At 39.0% G+C, this 11,788-nt stretch overlaps 1 long non-coding RNA gene across 1 annotated transcript; it reads right to left on the bottom strand.

The window, feature by feature from the left end:
- Positions 1-2,675: 2,675 nt before the first annotated feature.
- Positions 2,676-7,992, bottom strand: LOC135413842 (uncharacterized). The gene is made up of 3 exons (XR_010430428.1): positions 7,922-7,992; positions 6,475-6,644; positions 2,676-2,906 (listed from the first exon to the last, which is right to left on the bottom strand). It is a non-coding gene; the product is annotated as an uncharacterized LOC135413842 (long non-coding RNA).
- Between the last annotated feature and the right edge of the window lie 3,796 nt (positions 7,993-11,788).

The following is an 11,788-nucleotide window of genomic DNA, read 5'->3' as shown; positions in this document are numbered from 1 at the left end:
TGCTTTCTTGACAAAATTTTTATTGGTCTGAATACTGGAGTATTACCGACGCAGCTTTGGACAGACACCTGTGAGCTGAGGAATTGCTTTGGGAGGAGGGTAGAGAGGAAGCTTTCATTACTGTCCTTATATCTCTGAAATGAAATGCCTTTAGAGCAGAGGAAGGATCTTGGATGCTGCTATCAGAGAATGGTATGATCCCTTGGGGCTTATCAACACACTTGCATCATCAGAAAGAAGCAAATTCACATATTTTTTTTCCAGAAGTTCAACACACCCCAAAGTGTCATTCCTCTTTATCACCATAATACATAAATACATCCTAATCTCGTAGTCATCCTCAGCTGACGCCTGCAAAGTGGGAAGTGGGCAGAGACTAAAGAATCCTGAACACATGGGCCCATTCCCTGCCCTCTTCCTGAATGTGTGATTCAGGCCCATTTCACTTCCATGCCATCAGCAACCTGTGGTACCTATGCAGGGCTAAATCTCATGCTGTAACTACGCAAACTGAAGCCAAGCAGCACAAATTGTCCTAATTATTGACAGCCACAGTCACTCCCTCATATTTGTCCTCTCCCCATAGCAGTATGTCCTTGTATGCTTCTTTGTGCTGACAGGACTGTCTCAGAGCACCAAATAAGAGATAAGACAAAAAGAGGGGGGAAAAAAAAAAGATAACCAAACTCACAAGCCATTTATTCAGCAGTAGGGTCGTGGCAGCGGTTAGTTAACTTGGCTCAGCTGCAGTGAAACTAGGACCTGACCTGTGAAACCAGGAGAGTACAGAGGTGATTATCAGAAGCCAAGCTGCTTGGTCAGCCCAGATTTGGTGCCTCTGCATACTTTCTGTGACAGACAGTTCAGGAAGAAGCTCCATACAGCGATCCATGATCTTGGCAGCACAGTGTTCATCTGTTTCCCATCACCATCATGCTTAGGGCACATGTGCAGAAGCTTCCTCCTCTCCAAAACCCACTACTCCAAACCTTTTGCTCAGGGCAGGTATCTAGGCCACCCTTCCTGCTCAGTGCTGAGGAAAGAGCCATGATTGTCTGGCCTCTGAACAATGCCATGTAGCACTCTCCCACGAGGAGAAACCAGGACTACTCTATGAACTGTGCCTTGCCATTCCTACTGTCTTAGTAAACAGCAGCACCACAAAGCAAGTGAATTTTATCACAGATAAACTTAGTAACAAACCTCAGTGAGTTAAACACATTAGTAATCATAGTCTGACGTTCAGAAGTTCTGAATAACTCCTGCAGACTTCTGAGAAGTGGGACATTTGTTTAATTTCACTGCACTCAGATGCAGCCTAAAGATGTTAGGTCTGGATTTATGGAAGTATTTAAGGGCTTAAAGATGCAGATACAGACAGTAGCAGAATTTTGAAAAATGTCTAAGTACTTAGTATTATGAAAATCCTCAGAAAATCTGTCTAGCTAAATATCTGTATCTTGAAATGCCTAGTGCAGAAATGACCAAAGTTTGCAGTCCACCAACACACTCTTACAAATACTACTGGAAATCTGGCCTTAAGGAGCCAATGGCTATTTAAAAGACTTAGAGAGTTTGGCTCAGACACTGAGCAGGATTTACATGGCTATAGGATATGTAGATACTTTCCTGTCTTAAATCTAGCCCTCAGTATACATATTGCTGTTTCCCTGCTTTTTTATGGCTGTACTTTTCTGTAGCTTATATTGTGTGGTATGAAAACACCAATGCTACTTTGCTGGCATCTGTAAGCCGAAAAAAAAGATAAATACTAAAAAGAGCTTTTGGATAAAGCCGTATCGACAGTAATTGAAATTACATGCTTAATCAAAAATACTGCAAAAGTACTAGCAGACTGCATAGAGGCCTCTTCGCTAAATATATGTTGACCTAGTAGAAATCAGTATCTATTGAAAAAAGATTAATTAAAATTTGTAAGCAGAATTTACAACTGCGAGCTGTTCCTCAAGGGGCTTCTTAGTTATATGAAAAGTATCACGTACCAGGAAAAACATTTCAGAAACTTCAGCTAAGAAATAAAGAGCATGCAGCTCCATCCCTTAATTCAAAATACGACCTTTTGCCCTAAACACTTCTAATGTATTTCCTAAGACTTGCAAAGACTCACACTGCTCGCACTCAACATGATTGACTCGGCTTTGCAGGGTAAGGACAACACACAGTCATTTGATTCACTTTGTGCAGTTCAAATGGCAAGAGAACAGTCATTTAGCCAAAAAATTATATATTAACACAGCTTCCCCCCAAAAAACATTCTACTAAAATCATTATTTCCCTCTTGTCTCATGAGCAATGGCACAAACCTCTTTACCTTGCTTGCCATAATGTGGATTACAGCAACATAACATTGTTGGCAGTTATTAGAAGCACTTCTCTATCGGTAGTAAAGCTTGCTCATTCAGTACCTACAAGTAAATAGGGGTCTGTTATTGCATTAAAGGACATTAAAAAGGAAATTGTCAGCTGCACACTGCCCACTGAAAGAGCCAGGCACTGAGTATTTAAGGTTGGCTCTTCCTTCTCATAGTAGCACTAACAGCTATGACAACAATACATCATTTGCATTGTCTAGAATAAAACCCTGCTCACCAGAACAGCACTGGTAAAACAAAGAGAGACGTAACAGCATCTGATCAGATCTGAAAGGCCTTTTCTCTGTATTAGTCTTGTTACAGGTTCTCACTGGATGTCAAGTCTCTTTGCTGTGACTTAGTGGTGTGAGGTTTTATGGATACAAGCAGACTAGTCAGGCAGCAGCCACTTGGACACCTGTCACCAGGAGCCCAAAGTGGTGAAAGCCCAAGGCCCAGATTTACTTGCCTGACAGGCTGTGTCACAACAGTTGCTTCGTGCTGCCAGCATTTATTTGTCACTGGCAGGTCTGTCTGGAAAACAAAAACTGTATTTCATCACAAACACTCAGACTCTGACATTTAGTTCTGTTCCACAAAGAAGAGGATATCAAGAACTTTCATGGAAAAAGTCTGAAGCAGCATGCAAGCTGAACATGCTTTTCCAGAATAGCCAAAGCAGTTTCCTGGGATATGAAAGACAAAGAAGAAAAGCTTCTTCGGAAATAGGACTACAAATGCAGCCGAAAGCAGTCCTGCTGAATGCCCACAAATCATTGAATCAGTCACTTTGCCCCCAACAATGCTTAAGTACCCACTGTATCCATGAAGAAGAAACTCAGCAAGATAGACAGCAACAAAGTTTTAAAAAAAAAACATTCAGGTTCCTGTTCCAAATTACAGTAAGGAGATCTTTATGCCTGGCAACTGTGGGCAAGAATGACAACTAACTAGCTGTGTAGAAGGGCTTCCTTTCTCTTGTTGGCTCTGGCCAGAAATATCATACTGAATCTGAAGTAAACCTAGTTTTAAAAAAATTCTGATTCAGAGTCTCATCAACACCTTGGATTTGAGAGAGGATTTTCTCCTCTTCTGAACACCAACTAGAATCATTAAGGGACATCACTGAATAGACTCAAAGGCAGTCAGGAAAAGAAACCAAGGCTAACAAAAATCTCAGCAGCAATATAAAAAGCAAAAGGAGAGCAATTCAAGGGAATTTATGTTTTCATTTATTATCATAGTACCTTTCGCTACTCAGAGGGAGATTGAAAATAAATGACATGCTCAAGCGAAATACTGAATGGCTCAGGTTTTTGTGTTGTGAATATAAAATCACATCTGCTTTAAAGTACTCTGGGAGAACTAAAGCTTCAGATGAAATTCTGTTTTCGTTTTCACATCAAGATCCTGCTGCAATAGCAACAGGATATACGCTTTAGAGATCAGAGAAGACAGTTCTAGGATGATTTATTTTAAGTCACTTGACTCACCCCTCACCAATAAGCCTACAGCCAATCTACTGGCTGAGAATTTAGACCCATTAGAGAGTTCTGTACTGTTAGGTTTAAGCTTCAAAGCACCAAGCTGTACAATCCATGTCTTAATTCACAGATGGATTAAAAAAATGGTTAAAAGTATGGAAGGAACTATATAGATTTAGACCAAGCATTCTAACCGAGGATCTAACCATCTCTGACAACAGAGAGTACTGATGATTAGGAATGTAAATGGGGCTACTGATCATGTTTAGGAGAGATTTCTCTTAATAATGGCCATGCACAGTTTAAAAAATCTCCTCAGCCAGAGGTTATATGGGGACTGCACTGTTTGCTGGTCACATCATGACAACAAATTTCTCTAATGACAATTCCATAGCATCCTGAAGCAACAAGCTGCACGCCGCTTAATTATACCTGGTGTAGAGAAAGCCTTCCTTTTACTTGTCATTTCTCTCCCCAGCTAGAGAGTCAAGCAAATTAGTCTCTTCTCAGGCTATTCACTGTAATATGGAGCTTTTTACCACCTGGTCAGTTGGGTTAATACCCTAATAGAGATCACTTGTGCGTATTTCACAGATTAGAGCCAATCTCACCTAAATACCAGTCTCACTGTCACTGAGTGAAAGGGCTGAGTGACCTGGAGGGGTGACCTTGAGCTGTGGGCCAGCTCCTTCATGGCTGAGGAAGAAGTTTGAGGTAGCAGGGCATGGTGTGAAGGGGAAAAAGTTCTCACACTGATTTGCTATAGTATAGCTTCTCTATATTGTAGCCACACTACTGCAAATGTGGTCTTCCTCCTCTACTGGTTGACTGAGTCACTTATTACCCTGTTTATCCTTCAGGATAACCTTTGCCCTTTCACAGCTCGCAAATGCCCTGAAAGCCCTCCTGCTGTTGATCCAAGAGAGGTGAGTCAAAAAAGCTGTCTAAGACAGGCTGAATTTGATGGCCCTCCAAGCCCTCTGCAAGAGCCATTTGCTGGGCAAGTTGACAGGTTTTCAGAGATAATGGCAATTTATGCAGTGACAATTTGTGTGTGTGTAAATGAGCCACCAGCTAACCAGTTTCATTTGCTGCTGCTGAACAACCACTTTCTAGAGTTGCTGAGTGTATTATGTTGTTTGAAGGTTTAGCACATGTCATCATGCCACGAACTCCTGGGTCAGCGCTGTACCGTGATACAAAAAGCAGAAGCACAGAAACAACAGCGAACACAGGCTTAAAAATTCAGCCTGTAAATGCTCCCAGGAGAAATTAGCCCATACTGAGCTCTGGACTACTGTGACATGACAGCTACTGACATCCCAAAAGACACCATTTGGGGGATCTGTGCCCTTCTGTCACAAACTGCTATGTGTGAAAACCACAGGAAGGATTAACAATCCCTGAAGAACCAACTATTAGCAAACGAGGACTACAGATTCTTGGCTTGTGTCCAATAACCTTTGAAACCATGTTTAAAGGGATGGACATCCAAGAGACACTGTGCTCCTTAAGTCCCTGCTATTTTCAGGGGAAGTCTTGTCCCAGTACATACAAAGTCCTACAAAGCTTTTAACTTAAACTTTGCAGGTACCTTCAAACACTTCCTCTCTGTGACCCTCCTCCACCCTCCCCTTTCCCTCTGTCCTCCTCACCCCTCAAAAAAAAAACCTCGTTAAAAGTTTATTTTCTTAACACATATGACTATTTTTTAAACACATCATAGTTTAAAACACACAGCACACCAGGAGGTCTAAATAGATGCAGACAGAGCTAGGCAGGGCAGCCAGATGGGGAGGTGGGCTTGCAGTAGGCTGGCAACACTCATGCGCCACCCCAGAGGTACACAGATTTTACTGACTTAGGAGTAAAGGTCTGGTTACCCTACTATGATGGATAGCCAGCTGTAACCATTGCCAGGACATAAGAATACAGGCTGTGGGGAAAAAAAAAAATGAATAAAACTTACCTACCCTCAGGACTGAAAACTGTTGTTCAGAACCACTTTATTAATGAAGCTGAACACCCATGAAGAATCAATGGTGTTTCTATTCCTACTATTCACAGGAGGACGAAGCAGAAAACAGAGGGTGCCAGCATAAATTAACTTTCAACTACCCCACACTGCAGCAGAAGGTTGCTTTCCTCAATTTCTATTCAGGAAGGCACCCATATGACCAACTGAGCTTACTGCCTCATAGTGACCCTGAGGTGCTGTGGCTGAGTTAATAAAATGAAAGAGAAAATGATGTGTCTAATTGTGTGCAGCAGATCAGTAACAGAACTGAGAGCCCAGACCACTGCCTCCCAGTCTTCTCCTAGCAGCAAACTACCAGCACTCTCACTGGTTTTTCATCCTTCTTCATGTTCTTGCAGAGAATGAGTTATAAAGTCCTTGTATGGATTCACATCCATCTGTATTTAGCTATTCTTTGCCAATGACACCAATTGTGTACCTAACCAAAATGCTTTGCACTGAAGAACATATGTCTGAAGTTTTTTATATGATGAATCAAAATCCACTCTTGTACTCCTACCAGGTACCATTGACTGGAAAGCAAACCTAGTATTTTGATATACTTAATGTGTTTGTGCTTATAAAGTCCACACAGACATACCTAGTAAATGACAAAGAGAAACTCTTTTCCCCTTGCTTTCTGCCATGTAAGCAAGACTTCCTCTTCCTTGGTAAACAAGTTGTGTTACAATCAGCATGGGACATGCATATATGAGTTTTATAGCTTTGGTGATTTATTTCCAAATCTCTTGTTATTACATTAAAATATCACTGAAAGATATAATGGTTAATATTTGTGTTTGATATGCTTGCTTCATCTAAATTAAGAACAGTTTGTTGATTACAATTTCAAGAGAAACTTCAAACTATGTCTCCTGCTATTATGAAAATATGTATGTTTCACACGCTATACACATAATAACCAGACATTCTGTAGCAAAAAATTAGCTGTCAGGTGATAACTCTGAACACTGTTCAAAGTAAAACTAGATTTACTAATAGTTAAATACATGATATCAATTATATTAACATTCACTGAAACAATGTGTGCATGTGCAATCCTTGAAATTAGAGCAATTTTAGAAATATTCTAAATGAAGTTGCTTTATAGGAGTTCAGTTCAGTTGGAGATGGTAGCTTGAACTGCCAATCCACTGGCTAGAAATCTAAAAGCAGCAGATCCTACCCTCTGCTGTCCAATCAAGAAGGTCTACCACATGCCCTTGTCTTTTGACAACACCCTACACAGAAGATCTATCCCCCGGCAGATGTCAGAAGAAATTTCATCCCCATCCTCTAGCTCTGACCCTACAATGAACTTTCTGTACCTGTACCAAGTCCTCCATCACCAGATGCTGGCTGGGAATGAGATTTTAATGAGGTCTGAGCCCCTCTGTATGGCAAACTGTCTTTCAAGGTTACATGATAAATGTCATTGTCAGAGCTGTGGATTACATTCCTTAAATTACATGACAAAACCAGGCAGCATGGAAGGAAGATGGTCATATCTGTCAATATGTGTGTGTATAATTGCTTTTTAAATCCTATTGCTTTTTAAAATTTCTTGTTATGATGGGAAGGAGAAAAACCTGAAAGTATAAACATCTACTTGTCTTGTATGACTATAAATAGGAGAGAAAAAACCAAAGAGTTATCAAATGCTGTCCATATTTGAGTAGCTAGATAATGTACATAAAAAGGCCTAAAGGCCTTTATTTTAAATCCTGTAGTTTCATTGATGACATACATTGTTTAGACTGTAACTAGAACTGGAATTGCACCTTCTACTACCCTGACTATTCACTCAAATAAAACCAGCATTTGCTGTGGTTGCATTCACATTCATTTTCTGCTCCCTCTCTATGGATACTTTTGGCAAATGAATTTCCTGGCAAGGGTGTTATGGAAGCAGCAAGTTTTAATTTAACATCGGAGAACACAGACAGAAGGTGTATGGTAAACTCATAAACACAACTAGCAGAAATTTGCTTTAAAGAACTACTCTCATTATGCTCTGGACTCAGTAAAGTGCTGAGGAACATACTTACCTTCAAGCATTTTATGAAGTCCCTTTGAAATCTCTGTTTTAATATTTTCCTGAACTGGAACCTCCATCTGGGGAGACAAAGAATACCTTGCTATAAGTGATGTGTCTAATAAAAATGAATCAGCACAGCTTGCATTTTGATTGCCAGTTACTTACAATCAACTGCTTAGAAAAACTCTATGATCAAGAAAATGCTTAGAAATATTCATTAAAAATATTTGTGAACAACTTCAAGTGTATACAGGAAAGAATATGTGTAAACAAGTTCAATTGCATATAGGAAAGAAAACAAAGTTGTTGCTAAAGAAGCCATGAGGTGATACTTCAGGTAATTTATTAATTTCTTTTCTATCAGTGATTTACTTAGGTCTTATTGTAAGGCTATACAAACTAAAAATTCAGTTTGCTGTTTGAATCGCTATCAGCGCAATTAATACCACTGGCTAGTTTGGGAATATGTTACAATAAAAGGTTTTATTTGAATGCATCTATATTCACCATCAAAAAACTTCATTAAGTCTCAGTTACAACTGCTACTCAGAATTGAAGTTAGACAGAATGTATCATAAATACTGAAGAAAAATTAAGCCTATAAAAAGCATGGCAAGTAATAGAAAGGGAAGCAAGATAAATATTCAAAGACATTTCCATTTCATGCACACTTCTGAATAACTGTGAGAGTGGAAAGTACCAAAAATACTAAAACAGGCATTAAAAAATAACTCTGACCCTAAAATCTGGCCCTCAATCAAGCTGAAAGAACATGCTTACTCAGCACCTTTGTTATGAGAGGATATTTAAAAGGTTCAAAGACAGAAACATTCAAGCTCCAGTGAAAGCTGAGAGGTTTTGCAAACCTAATTCTCATTTGGGTCCTAAAAATCTTCCCCTGCTTCTTGAGAAGCTGGATAAAAGAGTAAAGACAGCTTAAAAGCTATATTGCCTTGTTGCTCCAGACACCTCTTTTTCAAAAAGAATTTTTTAAATAATGAAAGTTTAAGAGAAAATTCCTATTTTAATAGAATTGTTTCAGTCTTTTGATGAAGGCTAAGAGGAAATGGAACATTTTGATGGGCCTTCTAAAGTCTGAAAAATAGGGGCTTTTTTCATGGAAAATAAGTACCACTCTGCTCAGGGATCATCTATTAAAAGCACAACCTAAGAAACAGCTGCCAGAAGTACGCCACTGTTTAGTTCAGAGGCATATCCACCCAAAAGTCACCCCATCACCTAGACTGCTGCCTGGGTTTTCCGTCTGCTGTTGCTAATCGAGCAAAACTTATGAAATCACTTCACTTGCATCCAACTGCAAAAATTTTAGCTGACCTTAAGGGCATATCCCCTTTCTCTCAAAGTTACTAACAGAGATCAACCCACCATGTATACGCCATTGACAGACAGAGAGGAATACTTTAGTAAATGTAGTGTTATGGGAGCTGTGTCACTGCTTCAGAAAGTATTTATCCAATGGATGCATATAAGAGGTATGTTCAGAAGTATCTTGTTCAATCGCAAAGTAGATGCAAGCATGGACAGAAAGAGCAACAAAGAGGTTTTATTGCTTACTCCAAATTTTGCTATTGTCTGCTAAATGTAGCAGGTCATAGTACATTACAGTTCCTTGTCATGCTGAAACCACAGTCAAATTCAAGGCACATTTTACCACAAAAGACAAAAAAGCTTTCACTGCTGTTCCTAGTGACTTTCCTGTTGTCTTATAGTTTGGTGCCATTTATTCTTCTATTATTTCTTTCCTAAGAGGAAAATATAATTTGTATTAAGTAGGTGACAAAAACTTTAACTTCTTTTAAGGAGGAGAATGAAATTAGGAAGAAGGGGAATTGGATAATGGCTGTATTATTCATAGGAATGCATATCTAATTTATATAGTGCTGCTAGTATGCCTTCTAAATTTGCTGTAACTCCAATTAAGCCCATTTAAGTAATGAAAAGAACTACTCTACTGTGTCTGAATATTAATTTCATGGTCTGTTTTACATATCAGAGAGTAAAAACATATTCCTAACTCTTAGAGTCATTTTACAACAATTACTGGCAAAACTTTCCAAGCTGCAAAGGTCCATCCAAACTATATTATTCCTAGATCCTATGATCAGATTTCTAAGTACTGGACAGGACCTTGGGACAAAAATATCACAGAGAGATGAAATCTGCATTAAAGTATTTAGTTGTCTGTCTGGAGATTTGGAATTTTAGCCACATGAACTAGCCCTCAAGACCCAGATTTTCTGCAAAAATCAAGCCCTGTAAGTGTCCCTAAACTGGAAATCCATAAAATCAGGTAACAGCTTTGAAACTCTTTAGAAAATACAGAACAATTAATAAATAAAAACTTACATCAAGTTTTTCGAAAAGGATGTTAAATGAGGCTAGACAATCTCAGTTCAAGACAACAAATAACATTCATATTGGGAACCAATTTTGAACAGAGGGTAATGTGTATATTTTTGAAAGACAGTATAAGGAGAATGAAAAATTATTGAATGGCATACTAATCAATGTTTATTTCTGCATTTTAACCAACTCTAGAATGCACAGTACGTGTATATCCCACTACTCTTGATGCTCTGCAGATTAGTGTGCATGCTCAGCTGAAAGCAAGCAACTCCCACACTTATTACCACAATGAAGTGGGTACATAAGCCTTTACAGGATGGAGTCTAAACTCATCAAGGACATAGAAGGACTGAAAAAAGAACTGCAGAAGGAGTGATAAGTAACTGTGCAAGTAACTCTCCATGTAGTTAATGACTTCAACCCTGTAGGAACTCAAGCATCTGTTATTTGTGTTAGTAGTATTCACACACACAAGCATTTGCACCTCTTTTTCCGATGCATTAGTTCTTTGCTAAGTCCTATGCAATTAATTCTCTTTTGCTTTCTCAGTTTTTTATCCCTAGAGCTACCTTTAGCAGGCTATTTCTCCTCTTCCTATCTAGCAATAGATAAAATAAATCTATTGAGCACAGTTATGACAACATTTTGGAAAGCTTGAAACTTACTCTACCAAATATATCACAACAGTAAATGTGACATCCAGCAAGCAAGAGAAGAAGGAAGCTAAAGGTAAGATCAATATGGTGGGAGTTAGATATGCAAAGAGTTGGATTAGAAAGTCCAGGTCCTATCAGGAGTTTCACAGGAAAGTGAGGTGATTTGAGGGTCAGTGCTGATACACTGCTTGCCCTTAGTTCCTCAGGGAAATGAAGTCATCAAGACTGCAGAGACATAGGCATATATGTTCCTCATTTCTTAAGATTTGATATTCCTGGATTGGTACTTTTCCTTGGTGGTAGAATAATTTCCAGACAAAGAAAATATTAAGCAGCAAGTAAGAGCAATATTCTTTGAATTTTGGTATCTCAGAAGATGTCCTTTGTGCTTCACACTGTTATCAAAAGAAATAAAACAGACAAAGGAAGGGAAAATTTCCCCAGCATAACAGACCATATAATGAATGGTCTGTTGAAGAAATTGGGGAGTAAAGAAAGCAAAAATGGATATATCCCATTTTTTTTCTAGATCTTCTAGTGCGTACAAATGCTAAAGTTGTCAGATCAGCTTTCAGTCTTATCCACCACCTCAGAAATGTGTGCCCCTACACAGATATGTTTTTGGCTTTCTGATTAAAATCCATTTCCTGTACCTCAAACCTTCCCTGTCATAAATTGTTTAGCTTCATTTTTCTATTGTCCCTTCAATTACTGCTTGTGTATGGATGCGATTCTCTTCCTACTTAGGTAGGCAGTTATGAAAATGGAGCTTTTAAAAAGAGCTCCTTTTAAAAAGAGCTAGTGTTCTCAGACATGACCTCCCACTGGCCAGGTCCTACAGCCTTCAGCTTGTT

This window comes from Pseudopipra pipra, chromosome 4 (genome assembly GCF_036250125.1).
Source record: "Pseudopipra pipra isolate bDixPip1 chromosome 4, bDixPip1.hap1, whole genome shotgun sequence".
Classification (NCBI taxonomy): Eukaryota; Metazoa; Chordata; class Aves; order Passeriformes; family Pipridae; genus Pseudopipra; species Pseudopipra pipra.
Note: the sequence above shows the minus strand (reverse complement) of the source record. Positions and strands in the feature narration are given on the sequence as shown.